This window comes from Enhydra lutris, unplaced genomic scaffold, assembly GCF_002288905.1.
Source record: "Enhydra lutris kenyoni isolate GAN:26980312 unplaced genomic scaffold, ASM228890v2 scaffoldscaffold5, whole genome shotgun sequence".
NCBI classification, from domain to species: domain Eukaryota; kingdom Metazoa; phylum Chordata; class Mammalia; order Carnivora; family Mustelidae; genus Enhydra; species Enhydra lutris.
Window position 1 is genome coordinate 19,431,321 of NW_019154089.1, and position 16,597 is coordinate 19,447,917.

Below are 16,597 nucleotides of genomic sequence, written 5' to 3' on the forward strand. Positions count from 1 at the left end.
CAAAATCAAGGATATTATGTCGATACTTACATTAAAAGATAGGAAATATCTATCTTACATAAAAAGATAGATACTTACATAAAAAAGAAAGAAAAAATTTTATTGATAAAATGCAAAATTTGATATTGATAATTGAGTATATTATTTTGTGATTAGGTCTAGTAATGAGAAAAATAAATTTGGGGGGATAGGAAGCAAGATGACAGAGGAATAAGAGACCTAAATTTTGTCTGGTCCCAGGAATTGAGCTAGATAATTATCAAACAATTCTGAACACAAACAAACTCAACAGGAGATAGAAGAGAAGAAGAGCAGCAATTCTAGGAACAGAAAAAAGACCACTTTCTGGAAGGTAGGACATGTGAAGAAGTGAATCTGAGGTGACCTATAGGAAGACAGACCATGGGGGGAGGAGTCAGCTCCCAGCAGGTGATAGAGCAGCAGAGCACAAAATCAGAACTTTTAGAAGTCTGCTCCACTGAGGGACATCGCTCCAGAGGCTAAGTTGGGGGTGGAGTCCTTGTGGGGACAGTGTGGTCTCAGGACCCATGGGGTCATAAAAAGACTAAGAATGTCTGAGTGCTACAGAGTACCCAGGTATCAGAGTGGTAAAGCCGGCTGCAGAGACGGAGCTGAGGAGTGGGGTCTCAGTTCAGGGTTACCTTAAACCATGATCCAAGGCAGAGTCAGACCACTGCTCTTTGAGCAGGGATGCCCCCAAATGGCAGATCCAGAGAGACCCCCTTCTTCTATTGGGGTACAGGAGCATGCAGCAGGAATCTGCTGGGTTTGGAGACTCCAAACAGGGCTGTGTGTTAGAGATAGAAATGTTCGGTCATAGGTGGGGTGAGCATGGAGTGTGGTGGAGACCAAGGAGATAGGAGGGATTGACCGCTTTTCTCTGAGAGCACTGAGGAATGGGGCCCTGAGCTCTTGGCTCCTCCGGGTCAGAGATTGGGAGGCTGCCATTTTCATTCCTGTCCTCCAAAGCTGTACGGGAAGCATTTAGGGAACAAAAGCTCCTGAGAGCAAACCTGAGCAGATTTCTTAACCTGGCCCCCAGCAAGGGTGGTGCAATTCTGCCTCCAGCAAAGACATTTGAGAATCATGGCAACAGGCCCCTCCCCAAGAAGATCAGCAAGAACATCCAGCCAAGACCAAGTTCACTGATCAATGAGAACTGTGGAACTCCAGAGCAGGGAGAAGGAAACACATAGAATTCATGGCTTTTTTCCCACGATGTTTTAGTCTTTCAAAGTTAAAATTTTTTAATTTTATTTTTTCTTATTCTATTTTTAAAAATTTTTCCTCTTTCCTATTTTAACCTTTTTTAAACTATTTTATCTATCAATACCTTTTTTAAAAAAAACTTTTTAAATTTTCATTGTTATAGTCATATTCTATCCTTTTGTTGTATTTAACCTTATTTTTTAAAATTTCTCTTTCTTTAAAATTTTGGGATACAGCTTCTTCTAACAGATCAAAGTAAACCTTAAATCTAGCACATGGCTTTGGTCTAGTCTCCAGCTGATCACATTCTTTCCTCCTTTCTTTTGTTCTTTTTAAACCAACTTTTTATCTTATCAATTCCTTTTTTAGAATCTTTTTTAAATTTTCATCTTTACAGTCATATTCTGTCCCTTCATCATGTTTATCCTGTGTGTGTTTATGTATGTGTGTGTGTGTGTGTATACACACACATATATATATATTATATATATATAATATATATATATTTTTTTTCTTTAAAATTTTGGGATGAAGTGTCTTCTAACAAACCAAAATACACATAAAATCAAGTGTGTGGCTCTGTTCTACTCTCTCTCTATATATATATAAACAGACCCATAACCAGTAAGGAGATTGAAGCAGGCATCAGAAATTTCCCAAGAAACAAGTCCAGGGCCAGACGGCTTCCCAGGGAAATTCTACCAAACATTTAAAGAAGAATTAATACCTATTCTCCTGAAACAGTTCCAAAAAAATAGAAATGGAAGGAAAACCTCCAAACTCATTTTTGTGAAGCCAGCATTACCTTTATCCCAAAACCAAAGACCCCATCAAAAAGGAGAATTACAGACCAATATCCTTGATGAACACAGATGCAAAAATTTTCACCAAAATACTAGTCAATAGGATCTGACAGTACATTAAAAGGATTATTCACCATGACCAAGTGGGATTTATTCCTGGGCTGCAAGGTTGGTTCAACATCTGCAAATCAATCAATGTGATACAATACATTAATAAAAGAAAGAACAAGAACCATATGATACACTCAATAGATGCTGAAAAAGCATTTGACAAAGTACAGCATTCTTTTTTGATTGAAACTCTTCACAGTGTAGGGATAGAGGGTACATACCTCAATATTATCAAAGACATCTATGAAAAACCCACAGCAAATATCATTCTCAATGAGAGCTTTTCCCCTAAGGTCAGGAAAATGACAGGGCTGGCCATTATCACCACTGCTATTCAACATAGTACTAAAAGTCCTACCCTCAGCAATCAGACAACAAAAAGAAATAATAAAAGACTTCCAAATGGGCAAAGAAGAAGTCAAACTCTCACTCTTTGCAGATGATAGGATACTTTATGTGGAAAACCCAAAAGACTCCACTCTAAAACTTCTAGAACTCATACAGGATGTCAGGATATAAAATCAATGCACAGAAATCAATTGCCTTTCTATACACCAATAGCAAGACAGAAGAAAGAGAAATTAAGGAGTTGATCTCATTTACAATGGCACCCAAAACCATAAGATACCTAGGAATAAACCTAACCCAAGAGGCAAAGAATCTGTACTCAAAAAACTATAAAGTACTCATGAAAGAAATTGAGGAAGACACAAAGAAATGGAAAAACATTACATGCTCATGGATTAGAAGAAAAAATATTGTGAAAATGTTTATGCTACCTAAAGCAATCTACATATTTAAAGCAATCCCTATCAAAATACCATCACTTTTTTTTTCCAAAGAAATGGAACAAATAATCCTAAAATTTATATGGAACCAGAAAAGACCCTGAAAAGCCAGAGGAATGTTGAAAAAGAAAACCAAAGTTGGCAGCATCACAATTCAAGACATCAAGCTCTATTACAAAGCTGTAATCAAGACAGTATGGTTTTGACACAAAAACAGACACATAGATCGATGGAACAGAATCGAAAGCCCAAAAATAGACCCTCAACTCTATGGTCAACTAATCTTCGACAAAGCAGGAAAGAATGTCCATGGAAAAAAGTCTCTTCAGTAAACGGTTTTGGGAAAATTAGACATGCAGAAGAATGAAATTGGACCATTTCCTTAAATCACACACAAAAATAGACTCAAAATGGAAGAAAGACCTCAATGTGAGACAGGAATCCATCAAAGTCCTTGAGGACAACACAGGCAGCAACCTCTTCAACCTTAGCCACAGCAACTTTTTCCTAGAAACATCGCCAAGCATGGGAAGACAGGGCGAAAAGGAACTGTTGGGACTTCATCAAGATCAAAAGCTTTTGCACAGCAAAGGAAACAGTCAACAAAACCACAAGACAAGAATGAGAATTCTTGACAGAATGGGAGAATATATTTGCAAATGACATATCAGATAAAGGGCTAGTATCCAAAATCTATAAAGAAGTTATCAAACTTATCACCCAAAGAACAAATAATCCAATCAAGAAAATGGGCAGAGGACATGAACAGACATTTCTGCAAAGAAGACATCCAGATGGCCAACAGACACATGAAAAAATGCTCAACATCACTCAGCATCAGGGAAATACAAATCAAAACCACAATGAGATACCACCTCACACCAGTCAGAATGGCTAAAATTAACCAGTCAGGAAATAACAGGTGTTGGCGAGGATGCAGAGAAAGGGGAACCCTCTTACACAGTTGCTGGGAATGCAAGCTGGTGCAGCCATTCTGGAAAACAGTATGGATGTTCCTCAAAAAGTTGAAAATAGAGCTATCCTACAACCCAGCAATCACACTACTGGGTATTAACCCTAAAGATACAAATGTAGTGATCTGAAGTGGCATGTGTACAAAAATGTTTATAGCAGCAATGTCTACAATAGCCAAACTATGGAAAGAATCTAGATGTCCATCAACGATGAATTTTTGCCACTAAGAGTTGTGACACATCTTAACAGAGTCCACTTCAGGTTTACCGAATTAATGTTCTCTCCTTGCCTTTGAAAATATTTTTGCTGATAGTTTTTCCACATGGACTGTTCACAGAAGCTAATTCTTCATGCACTTCAAACTCAGCACTGACTCGTCAAATAACAACTGCACTATATTGGTGACATCTGTCAGCTCATCAAGAGCCAAGGAAAACCACTAGAAATCATTTGCCTTGTTTTTAAATTGATTATTGATGTAGCTCCCAATGTCCTCAACTCTTCAGGCAACCACTGCTATCAAAAGGCTAGTGGTCTTAAATGAGTTTATTTTCTCAGACACATTTTGTCTGCTGCTACAATCAAACATGAAGAACTCACCATCAACAGATGTCCTTCCTCATGTGAGTAGTAAATGAGCCACTTTGAAACTTATTTCAGTTGCAGTCTCATTTTATTTTCATGAAGAAATTATACTATGGTGACAAATTCTGTTTTAAATTTTCTAATTTTTCTGGCCATTGCTTTCTTGTGGTTGAGAGTATTGTGAAGAGTGTGTCCTCTGTTATACTGTAGTCTTTTAGCACAGCTGTATGACTGCATAAACACACTGCTTTCCTGTCTAATTCAGCAACAAAATAACCCATACACCACTGTGCATTAACACCATGACACTTGAATCCCACTACTCTTCCCTTCTTCTCCTTTTACTCCTTTTACTTCTTCTTTTTCTGACATGATGGCTATTGTACTGGTCATTAAAATAAAATAAAATAAAATAAAATAAAATAAAATAAAATGTACAGAAATACTCATGGCACTTGAAACACTGTGGAGCTAATAATCACATGCTTGAGATTTGTAGGTTGCTGGACAGCACTGCAAAACAATGAAATTTTTGCAAGTTCTCAACTTTGCCATCATATCATGAAAGCAGCTATAGATGATACGTAAATGAATAAGGCTATGTTCCAATAAAGCTTTATTCATCTATAGATGATGAAATTTGCAGTGCATATAATTTTCATTCTTCTTTTTATTTCTTTTCAACTATTTAAAAATATAAAACTGTTCTTAGTTCATGGTCCATATAAAAACAGTTGGTGAGCCAGATTTGGCCATGAACCATAGTTTTTCATCCCTTGCTATACAAAATTCTATCATCTTCATAAATCTATCGCCAAGTGATCTAAAAGATGCCTGGTTGTTTTTGTTTGTTTGTTTGTTTGTTTGTTTTCATCTTAGTTTTCTAACACATACACGGACAAGTCCATCAACAGTATTATAAAGTACTTGGTGGGGGGCTAACAGTAGGTGCAGATGTCTGAAAGTAAATAAGGTTGAGATTTGAAGAGTATTGAAGATATTTTCCCATTCAGCTTGTGACACAACCTAAAGTAGGCATCATATATGTTAAACAAATCAACATATTAAAAGAGTTGAAAAACTGCTTGTAGTAGAGGGAGATGAAGTTTAGGAAGTTATTTTGAATAAGGTCAATAAATTTCTTAAAGGAGTAGTTTTAACGTAGAAATCTTTAAACTTCAAACTGATTAGCATATGATTTTTGTATTTCTGAAATATAGGCTTTTTTTTATAGTATATGGCACCATGAAAAATTTTAGTAAGTGAGACTGATGGTCAAATATAAAAATCTTACTAAATCCTCTTAAAGAATTTATAATTGTCTTGGTCATACAATTTTATTAAACACCATCTGGCTATTTATCAAAGCCATATACCTGGCTACTAGGCTGTGCACTATTCATGACTGTAATTTCACATACTCTGAATGAAGAACAAGTACTTCTCTAGGCAAGACCCTCCTGAGATCCAGATCCATGGGTCCAACTTCTTTCTGTACCTCCTCTCCCCAACTCACATTTATGTCTCCATTTCCAAAACCAAACTCATCATCATAGTCACATACCAGACCTATCCTTCTTTTGAGGCTTTCTATCCTATGTAACAGGACAAGTGACCAGATTCTGTGCTCCAACTGATGTGCTAGAATCCCAACTCCATCACTTACCTAACTGTGTACTTCAAAGCAAATTATTTAACTTTTCTAAGCCCATTTCTTGAAGAAAAAAATTGCTAACATTTACTGAACACTTAGTGCATGCCACTCTCCAATTAACATTATATATTCATTATCCCATTTAGTACTCAAAGTAGCCTTATGAAGAAGTACCACTATCATCCTATTTTGCTAATAAGTATACAGAGGCCAGAGAGATGAGACCCTTTTTATAGCCACCAACCACTATGACTACCTATGAGTGGTATCATCACTTTCCCCTTTGCTCAGCTTAGAAACTTGACCCATCTTAATTTCCCTTTTATTGTATATGATCATCTCAAAAACAGTTCTTGGATCTGCCCTCTCCTCCATGCTGCTACCTTGTCAAGATCCTCATTTGAAACTTGGTCTCACGAGCTCCCTGCCTCCAGTCTTGCCTCCTTCCAATCTCTTCATCATGTTACTCCAGGACACTTTGCCCAAGCAATTGTGGTCTCCTCAAATTCCTGGAACATGCTAGAAAAGATAAACAAAGCAGGTTTGTGGTAACTTAGAAAATATTATTACCTTTTTGAAATCAACACATTACATAGAAAAGGGCCATGCAAAGCCTCAAGTGCAGGTCAAAGAAATCCATCTGGAACTATGTTTAGGCAATTGTAGAAATCTCTTTCCAAGGCACACAGAAAGGGAAACTTTCAATGTCTGTTTTCCTCAGAATCATAGATTCAGATCTGCAATTTTGCTACAATTCACTCATATGGCTGTAACGACTATTACATATTGAAATATTCCCATATAAATTGCTTAAAAGCCACTGTTTCAAGCCCCTGGAGTGGTTTCCTCCTATTCCTGCCTTGGGAAGGATTCAATGGGCACCACTGGGTCACTATGTTGCCTGCCAGCTTGTCCCCTATAATTTGCAGGGAGGGGGTCTCTTCTCTGTGTCTTCACAGTTCCCAGCCAGAGTGCACCTGGACCCAGGGTAGGGAGATGTCTGCCTGGAGGTAGCACTGGCATGTCAGTAGGTAAATGCTGAGGGTCTTCTGACTCATCCATTGGTGTCTTTCATGTGGCTGCCTTTGGGAACTATGGCCTCCACAGTATCATTCAATATTTTTACCATCATCTCTCTTCGTATTACTCATAAGAGTCATGGCAAATAGCTTCTATGAGTATGTTCCAATCAATTCAGATAGTCTGGAGCTAAAACCTGTACTACCCAACTACCCAGCTTTTATTTACCAGAGTAAACTCTAGGTCCCTATCATGACCAGAAAGACTCTAGGTAAGAAGGATATACATGCTTGGGACGCCTGGGTGGCTCAGTTGGTTAAGCAGCTGCCTTCGGCTCAGGTCATGATCTCAGAGTCCTGGGATCGAGTCCCGCATCGGGCTCCTTGCTCCTCAGGGAGCCTGCTTCTCCCTCTGCCTGCCATTCTGTCTGCCTGTGCTTGCTCTCTCTCCCTCTCTCTCTCTGACAAATAAATAAATAATGAAAAAAAAAAAAAAAGAAGGATATACATGCTCAAAAGTAATTAGCTACATTAAAGGAAGCAGCAGGAGTGACCACAAAGACTTTATGTAGGTAAAGAGGCACTCAAAGTAATTATGCCTTAAGGTAACAGTGAAATCTCTAGAAGTGAACATGGGAGTGAGAATTGGAGATGAGGGAAGATCAGAAGCTTTACTGCTTAATAGGGTTTACTTTATTCCATTAAATGTCAATAGCTTAAAACTTACTGCTAATTAACACTCCACAGGCTGCCAGGAGAATCTGTCTAATTTGCAAGGCTAAGATGTCAAGGCCCTAGTTAACTGTCCCTTGGTGCATCCTCTATACCCTTTAAGATACTAGTTGAACAAAGTAGAACATCATACAGGCCCCTCACAATCAGATTCTAGCTTTCCCCTACAGCTTCACTTCCTGCCTCCTTTGCACTGCCCTTTCTTCCACCACCACTCCCTCCCTGCAACACACACACAGAGTCACTCTCCACCACACGACACCATATAAATGGATGGTGTCTTATCACATGTAGTGTTTGAAGTCTCCCCAAAGTACCACAAGTTCTCAAATCTCTGTGTGCTCTCATCTCTTCCCCAGTAAGAACACTTTTTCATCTCTAGATCAAACTGTTCTAAGACTTCCCCAGTAACCCCCTCCCCATCTCCCAGCTCCTCTTCTAGCCACAGCCAGACAACCCTTCTTGCTACCTACAGCAGCCCATGCCCGCAAACTACTATCCTTATTCTTTAACTGGCTATTTGTCCAGAAGCTCTGGGCAAATCTGCCAAGGCTCATACTGTGCAACACCAATATTAATCTTGTCCCTTGTGCATGTCTGATTGTCACTGACTTGAGTCCTTACCTAGAAAAAACTACTTTCAACCAGGATTCCAGTACCAGCAGTCCAAAAGCCAAATCTGGAGGGCAGCCTGTTTGTTCAACAAGTTCATTTGATTCTCACAGTGTTTAAATAAAAAAATAAATATTACCAAGAACTATCAGTCAAGGGATTACACCTAAACTTCTAGATTCTAGTTTGGAAAATATAGCCTTTATTCTGTGTGGCCATATGTTCAATTAAATGGTTATTGTGAGAGAAGAGGAAAACAGTCATTGAAAGAGTGGGGAGGAAAGACAAACTCTGGTTGGAGTTAGTTAAGGAGAGGATATAATATAAGAGGATAGAAGCAGTGAATATAAGCAACTTTTTAAAAAAGACTTATTTATTTATTTCCTTATTTATGTGTTTATTTAGAGTACATGTATGAGTGGGGGGAATGCAGTGAGAAAGGCAGAGGTAGAGGGAAATAATCTCAAGCAGACTTCATGCTGAGCATGGAGCCAATGTGGGGCTCAATCTCACAGCTCTGAGATCATGACTTGAGCTGAAATCAAGAGACAGTTGACAGACTGAACCACCCATGCACCCCTATAAGCAAACGCTTTTAAACAGTTTTATTAGAAATGAGAGTCAGATAAATGGGGTGACAGCTGGAGAAGACCATGAAATCAAGAAGTTAAGAGAGACATTGTGACAATGGATATGTGCCTTTCAATCTGTTCCTGTGAAGAACAAAATTGCCTACAGTCCTAGGTGCTATGTTCTGAAATTCTTTCCTCCTCATTCATAACAAGACTATATGTCCCATGGGCTGCTCACAGCCAGTGACTAGGGGTGGTAGGAAGACCAGTGTAGGTATGTTCCTGCATTGACACAGGACTTCTCTGATCAGCAACTTCAGCCTGCGGACTCATTCTTGGCATTGCCAAAACTTTGTTAGAATTACAATGCAACCTTAGACCTTCATTTGTCTCTTCCCTCCTTTTTCTTCCCCTCTTGTTCAGAGCTCAAACCTGCATCACAATCTGATGATTCTCCCAATCTTCCCATTTTTTTCTCACCAGTGCATGTGAGTGAAATGTCCAAACATATTTTTTTGGGCATCTAATTCTGTCTTGGAATCTGCTTCTTGTTAGACCTGAACTGTTATAAGAAGAGATATTGGAGCTTATCTATAGCTTGATGGGAATAATCTAGGGATGAGGGGGAAAAGGGAACATGCTTAAGGGAAAGGGAATCATTACAGAGGACAAATCCTTGAGTATATGGGATGGGATACATGTTTTTAGATGGGGGTACCCAGAATCACCCATTCTAAAAGGAAGGAAGACAGAGCCAAGATGGTGAAAGAGTAGGGGACCTCATTTCATCTGGTCTCTTGAATTTAGCTAGATATCTATCAAATAATTCTGAATATCTATGAATTCAATCTGAGATGTAAGAAAATACTTGCTGGAATTTTACAAATAGAAAAGTGACTACTTTTTCAAGATAGGATGTACAGAGAAGTGAATATAAGGGAATATATTGGAAGATAAATGGTGGGGGGAGGGAACCTCCTATCACAGGAAAGTGATAGGAGTGAAAAATCAAAACTTTGAGAAGTTTGCTCTGGTGAGAAACATCCATGCCTGAAAGGTGCTCAGGTGAAGCAGGGCAGAATCCTAGGTGGGACACTGTGGTCTCAGGGGTCACAGAAAGACCAGGTGTGACTGAACCAGCAGAATTCCCAAACATTGGAACAGAGAAACTGGCTATGGGAGGGGGCTCTTAGCTTGGTTTGCCATAAACCCCAAACCCCTAACCTCCGCCAAACCTTGTCACCATCAGTGACTCCTCTAGCAGGGCCCTTGCAAAAGGCAGAAACGTGGTGAGCCTCCACCTTTCCCTGGAAGGATTGTCGCAGGCATACACACAGGAGTCTGCAGAGTTTGGCACATGCAACAGTGAAACCTGCTTTTCCCTGAGAGTTTACTGAAGAGAAGCGGCTGTGATCTTTCAGCTCTGGGGTTGGAGATCAGGGCATAGACATTTTTATTTTCACCCTCTAAAGCCCCATGGAAAGCCTTCAGGGAACAAAAGCCACATAGAGCAACCAGAAGCAGCTTACACTAAGCCCAACCTCTGGCAAGGCATGGTGTAACTCTGCCCAGGCAAAGACACCTGAGAATCAGTGCAGCAGACTCCTTCCCCAGAGGACCAGCTGGAACAGCAGGCAAATTCCAAGTTTACAGAGCACACAGGACTACAAAACTCCAGCACTAAAGAAATATAGTAAATAGAATTCAAGGTTTTTTCTCATTCTTTTACCTTTTGGTTTAAAACTTTCTTTTTCCTTTTCTTTTTTCCTTTCAACTAGTTTCTAATTTTATCAACTCATTGTTTTCAAGTCTTTTTAAATTTCATTTTTATTTTTATTTTTTTAAAGATTTTATTTATTTATTTGACAGAGAGAGTAATCACAAGTAGGCAGAGAAGCAGGCAGAGAGAGAGGGGGAAGCAGGCTCCCTGTTGAGCAGAGAGCCTGATGCAGGGCTCGATCCCAGGACCCTGAGATCATGACCTGATCTGGAGGCAGAGGCTTAACTCACTGAGCCACCCAGGCGCCCTTCATTTTTAAATTTACATCTTATATTCATATTCTTCATTTTTTGCTTCCTTTCACTGTATTCAATTTTGTGTGTGTGTGTGTGTGTGTGTGTGTGTGTGTGTGTACACACATATGGGATTTAGTGTCTTCTAATAAACAGACCAAAATACACCCAGGACCAAATAACCAAGTGTATCACCCTGTTTTGTCCATGTGGGAAATTGTATTGTCCCTTTGTTCTCCTTTTTTTTTTCTTTATCTTTTATTCTTTGGTTTCTGACTTCTTCGAATTTGTCTAGTGAGTATTCTGTTTGGGTCACGATTGATATTTTTTATTTCATTCTCTCATTCATCATTCTTCTCTGGGAAAAATGATTAGAAGGAGGAATTTACAACAAAATAAAGAGCCAGAGGTAATACTCCCTGCCACAGATCTAATTGATATGGATATGAGTAAAATGTCAGAGCTATAATTCAGGGTATCAATTATAAAGTTACTAGGTGGGTTTGTAAAAAGCATAAAAGACACTAGAGTATCTTTTAGTGCACAAATACAATCTAATCATCCAAAATTAAAAATGCTTTAACTGAGATGCAGTCTAAAATAGATGCTCTAACACCTAGGGTAAGTGAGGCAAAAGAGTGATATAGAAGACAAGATGATGGAAAGGAAGGAAGCTGAGGAAAAGAGAGAAAAAAAACTAATAAACCATGAGGGGAGGCTTTGAGAAATCAGCAATACCATAATGCAAAAAAAAACAATATTAGAATTATTGGGGTTCCAGAAGAAGAAAAAAGAGATTGAGGGATAGAAAGTATATTTGAGCAAATCGTAGCTAAGAACTTCCCTAATCTGGGGAGGAAAACAGGCATTCAAGTCCAAGAGATAGAGAGAACCCCTTCAAAATCAATAAAAATAGATCAACACCCTGACATTAAAAAAAAAAAAAAAGTGAAGCTTGCAAATTTCAGAGATAAAGAGAAAATCCTGAAAGCAGCTTGAGACAAGAGGTTCTTCACTTACAAGGGTAGGGACATTACACTGGCAGCAGACCTATCCACAGAAATGTGGCAGGCCAGAAAGGGCTGACATAATGCATTCAGGATACTAAATGAGAAACATATGCAGTCAAGAATACTTTATCCGGTAAGGCTGTTGTTCAGGATGAAAGGAGAGATAAAAACCTTCCAGGACAAACAGAAACTAAAAGAATTTGTGATCACTAAACTAGCCCTGTAAGAAATATTCAAGGGAATTCTGAAAGCAAAGAGAGACCCCACAAGTAACATAGACCAGAAAGAAATAAAGATAATCTACAGAAACAAGAAATTTACAGATAATACAATTAATGGCACTAAATTCTTATCTTTCAATAGTTACTGTGAATTTAAAAGGGCTAAATGTCCCAATCAGAAGACACAGGGTATCAGATTGGATAAAAAAGCAAGAACCCATCCATATACTGTCTACAAGAGACTCATTTTAGACCTAAAGACACCTCCAGATTGAAAGTGAGGGAGTGAAAAGTCATTTATTATGCTAGTGTACATCAAAAGAAAGCTGGGGTAGCAATCTTCATATCAGACAAACTATATTTTAAACCAAAGACTACACTAAGGGATGAAGAGAGACACTATATCATACTTAAAGGTTCTATTCAACAGGAAGATCTAACAATTATAAATATTTATGCTCCTAACTTGGAAGCAGTCAATTATATAAACCAATTAGTAACAAAATTAAGGAAAACACTGATAATAATACAGTAATAGTAGCAGACTTCAACACCCTACTTTCAGCAATGGAGAGTTCATCTAAGCAGAAGACCGACAAAGAAACAAGGATTTTAAATGACCCACTGGACCGGAAGGACTTCACAGATATACACAGAGCATTCCATCCCAATCTTCTTGAATGTGCATGAAACATTCTCCAGAATAGATCACATACTGGGTCACAAATCAGGTCTCAAGTGGCACCAAAAGATTGAGATTATTCCCTGCATATTTTCAGACCACAATGCTTTGAAACTTGAGCTCAACCACAAGAGGAAAGTTCGAAGGAACACAAACACTTGGAGGTTAAAGAGCATCCTACTGAAAGAAGGAATGAGTCAACCAGGAAATTAAAGAAGAATTTTTTAAAAAGGGAAAGAAAAGAAAAACCAAATAATTCAGTCAAGAAATGGGCAGAAGACATGAACAGACATTTCTCCAGAAAAGACATACAAATGGCCAACAGACACATGAAAAAATGCTCCACATCACTTGGCATCAAGGAAATACAAATCAAAACCACAATGAGATGCCATCTCACACTAGTCAGAATGGCTAAAATTAACAATACAGGAAACAAAAAATGTTGGTTAGGATGTGAAGAAAGGGGAACCCTCTTACATTGTTGGTGGGAGTGCAAGCTGGTACAGCCACACTGGAAAACAGTATGGAGGGTTCTCAAGAAGTTAAAAACAGAGCTACCCTACAACCCAGCAATTGCACTACTGAGTATTTACCCCAAAGATACAAATGTAGTGATCCAAAGGGGCACCTACACCCCAATGTTTATAGCAGCAATGTCCACAATAGCCAAACTGTGAGACAAGCTGAGATGTCCTTTAACAGATGCATGGATAAAGAAGTTGTGGTTTATATATACAATGGAATATTATTTAGCCATCTGTAAGGATGAATACTTACATTTACATCAAAGTGGGTGGAACTGGAGGGTATTACACTAAGTGAAAGAAGTTAATCAGAGAAAGACAATTAGTGTATGGTTTCACTCATATGTGGGATATAAGAAACAGTACAGAGGATCATAGGGGAAGTGAGGGAAAACTGAATGTGAAGTTATCAGAGAGGGAGCAAAACCATGAGAGACTCTTAACTATAGGAAGCAAACTGAGGTTGGCTGGAGGGGAGATGGGTGAGAGGATGGGGTAATTGAGTGATGGGCATTAAGGAGGGCACATGATGAGATGAGATGAGATGAGCATTGGGTGTTATACTCAGAGCAACTGATGGATTCTTGAACACTGAATCTGAAACTAATGATGTACTATATGTTGGCTAATTGAATTTAAATAAAAGGAAGGAAGACAGAAGATATGGTGCAGCTGTAGACTGGTAAGTAAAGGTGATAGAAACAAAGGTTGTTTTCAGAGAAGTAGTTGTTTTAGCATATGATGAAGAGGTGGGTGAGGGCTGAATTCTAGAGCCAGCCTAACTAGGTTCAAAGGAAAACTCCTTCCAATGCCAGCTGTGTTACTTTGTTCCTCAGTTCTCTCATCTTTAAAATGGAGATATTTTACAGCATCAACTCCAGCAAGTTCACAGGACCAAATGAGCTAATACTTGAGAGCATGTAGAGCATTAATATTTAGCACATAAACATGTAAGAAATGTTAACTATTATTTTCTCAGCAAAATATGAAGGTCTTCAGCTGAGATTAAGGAAGGAAAGAAGGTACAGAAAGAGAAGTGAAAGTCATCTTGCAGAATTGGTATATGAGTGCTCACTGGTCATAAGATTAAAGTGAGAGAGTCAAGATGACTGGATTTCTTCTGCCACATTTAGCTATTTGGGCACAAACATAAATTAAGCTGTGATTCTCTACTCTGGGTGCTGTAAGAATCACCTGGAGAGTTTTGTTTTTTGCTTTTTTTTTAAGGATTTTATTTATTTATTTGACAGAGAGGCAGGCAGAGAGAGGGGGGAAGCAGGCTCTCTGCTGAGCAGAGAGCCCAATGTGGGGCTCAATCCCAGGACTCTGAGACCATGTCCTGAGCTGAACCCACTGAGCCACCCTGGTGCCCCACCTGGAGAGCTTTTAATACTTACTATGTCTCAAGTACTCCCAACTGGTCTGAGATGGGAGTTCAATAGACTTTCAAAGATTCAAATGTGCAGCCAGAGCAGAAAAGCACTAGAATAAGGGAAGAACTAACTCAGTTTTACTGAGTTGGGTTTAAATGAAGTTTGGGGGTCTGTCCAGAGGAATTCAGAGGAGAGATCCAGGGAAAGATTAATTATGAATAAATAGAATGTAAGTTAGTTTAGGAAAAAACTGAAGACTTCCATGATGGACAGTAGAAAATTGGAAGAGTCAGGGCTTGCAATTCCCACTGGGGTAGAATTGTTGATGTGGGAGTTACTCTGAGAAGAGAAATAGCTGGTGATCAGATATCTTTATCCCACATGCCAAATACATTGTGAGCCCCTCAGATGTTTTACATAAACCACACAAAAACTTAAGTAATTGAAGTATGCCATAAGAATTATTTGAACCCAACTGACCTAAAGTGGGTTTGTTCTAAAAGGAGTTCAGTTACAGAGAACAGAATCTGCTATAACTAATTTAAGTAGGGAGTAATATATTACAGTGTACTAAGTGGGTCACAGAACTGATGAGGGGGGCTAAAGCAACAGACACTGATATTTAAGTAATAACTATCAAAGCTACATAATGGAACTGGACTTATTAATTTTTAAAACTGCCATAGTTGATATCCCCTTTTTATAGTAATTCAGCAAGATAAACAGAAAAAACAGGAAAAAAAAACCCATCAAATAAGAGAGGTACCAAATATACACCAATGCAACCTTTTACATGCTGTTACTTAGGTGAAATAGAAAAGTACCAAGTGTTGAAAACTACGTCTTTGGGCGCCTGGGTGACTGAGCCAGTGGGTTGAGGCCTCTGCCTTCGGCTCAGGTCATGATCCCAGGGTCCTGGGATTGAGCCCCGCATCAGGCTCTCTGCTTGGCAGGGAGCCTGCTTCCTCCTCTCTCTCTCTGTCTGCCTCTCTGCCTACTTGTGATCTTTGTCTGTCAAATAAATAAATAAAATATTAAAAAAAAAAGAAAAAAAGAAAACTACATCTTTTTATACAATCTGTCGACAAAGTCAATAAACAGGAAGTAAATTTATTTTTAAAGAGTTATTGGTTACTTTGTCAAATAATATGCCCAACATATTCTACTTCATCATCCTCATACCTTTTTGGGTGAAAGACCTCTAAATTTAAGACAAAGGGTTCAATTGTTAATCTTAAAAAATGTACAATAAACATGATTTTTCCTGTTATACTTTTTTTCCCCAGATTAGGAATTAGACTTATTGCTTTAAATTTAGAGTATTTCATTCAAAAACTTGCTGAATATTTTTACTTGAAAATGTAAGTAATATATAGTTTAAAAAATTAAACTATGTTTCCCAAATTTGTGGACAGCTTGCACAGTAAAAACAGCTCAAGCCAACTTTGTACTTTCTTCTCTTTACTACTACTACTTCTTCTTCTTCTTCTTTTAAATTTTATTTATTTATTTGAGAGTGAAGGTGTGAGAGCAAGAGAGTGCACAAAAGAGAGAGCATGAGCAGGGGGAGGTACAGAAGGAGAGGGAGCAGACTCCCTACTGAGCAGGGAGCCTCATGCAGGACTTGATCTCAGGAAACAAGATCATGACCAGAGCCCAAGGCAGACACTTAACCACCTAAGCCACCCAG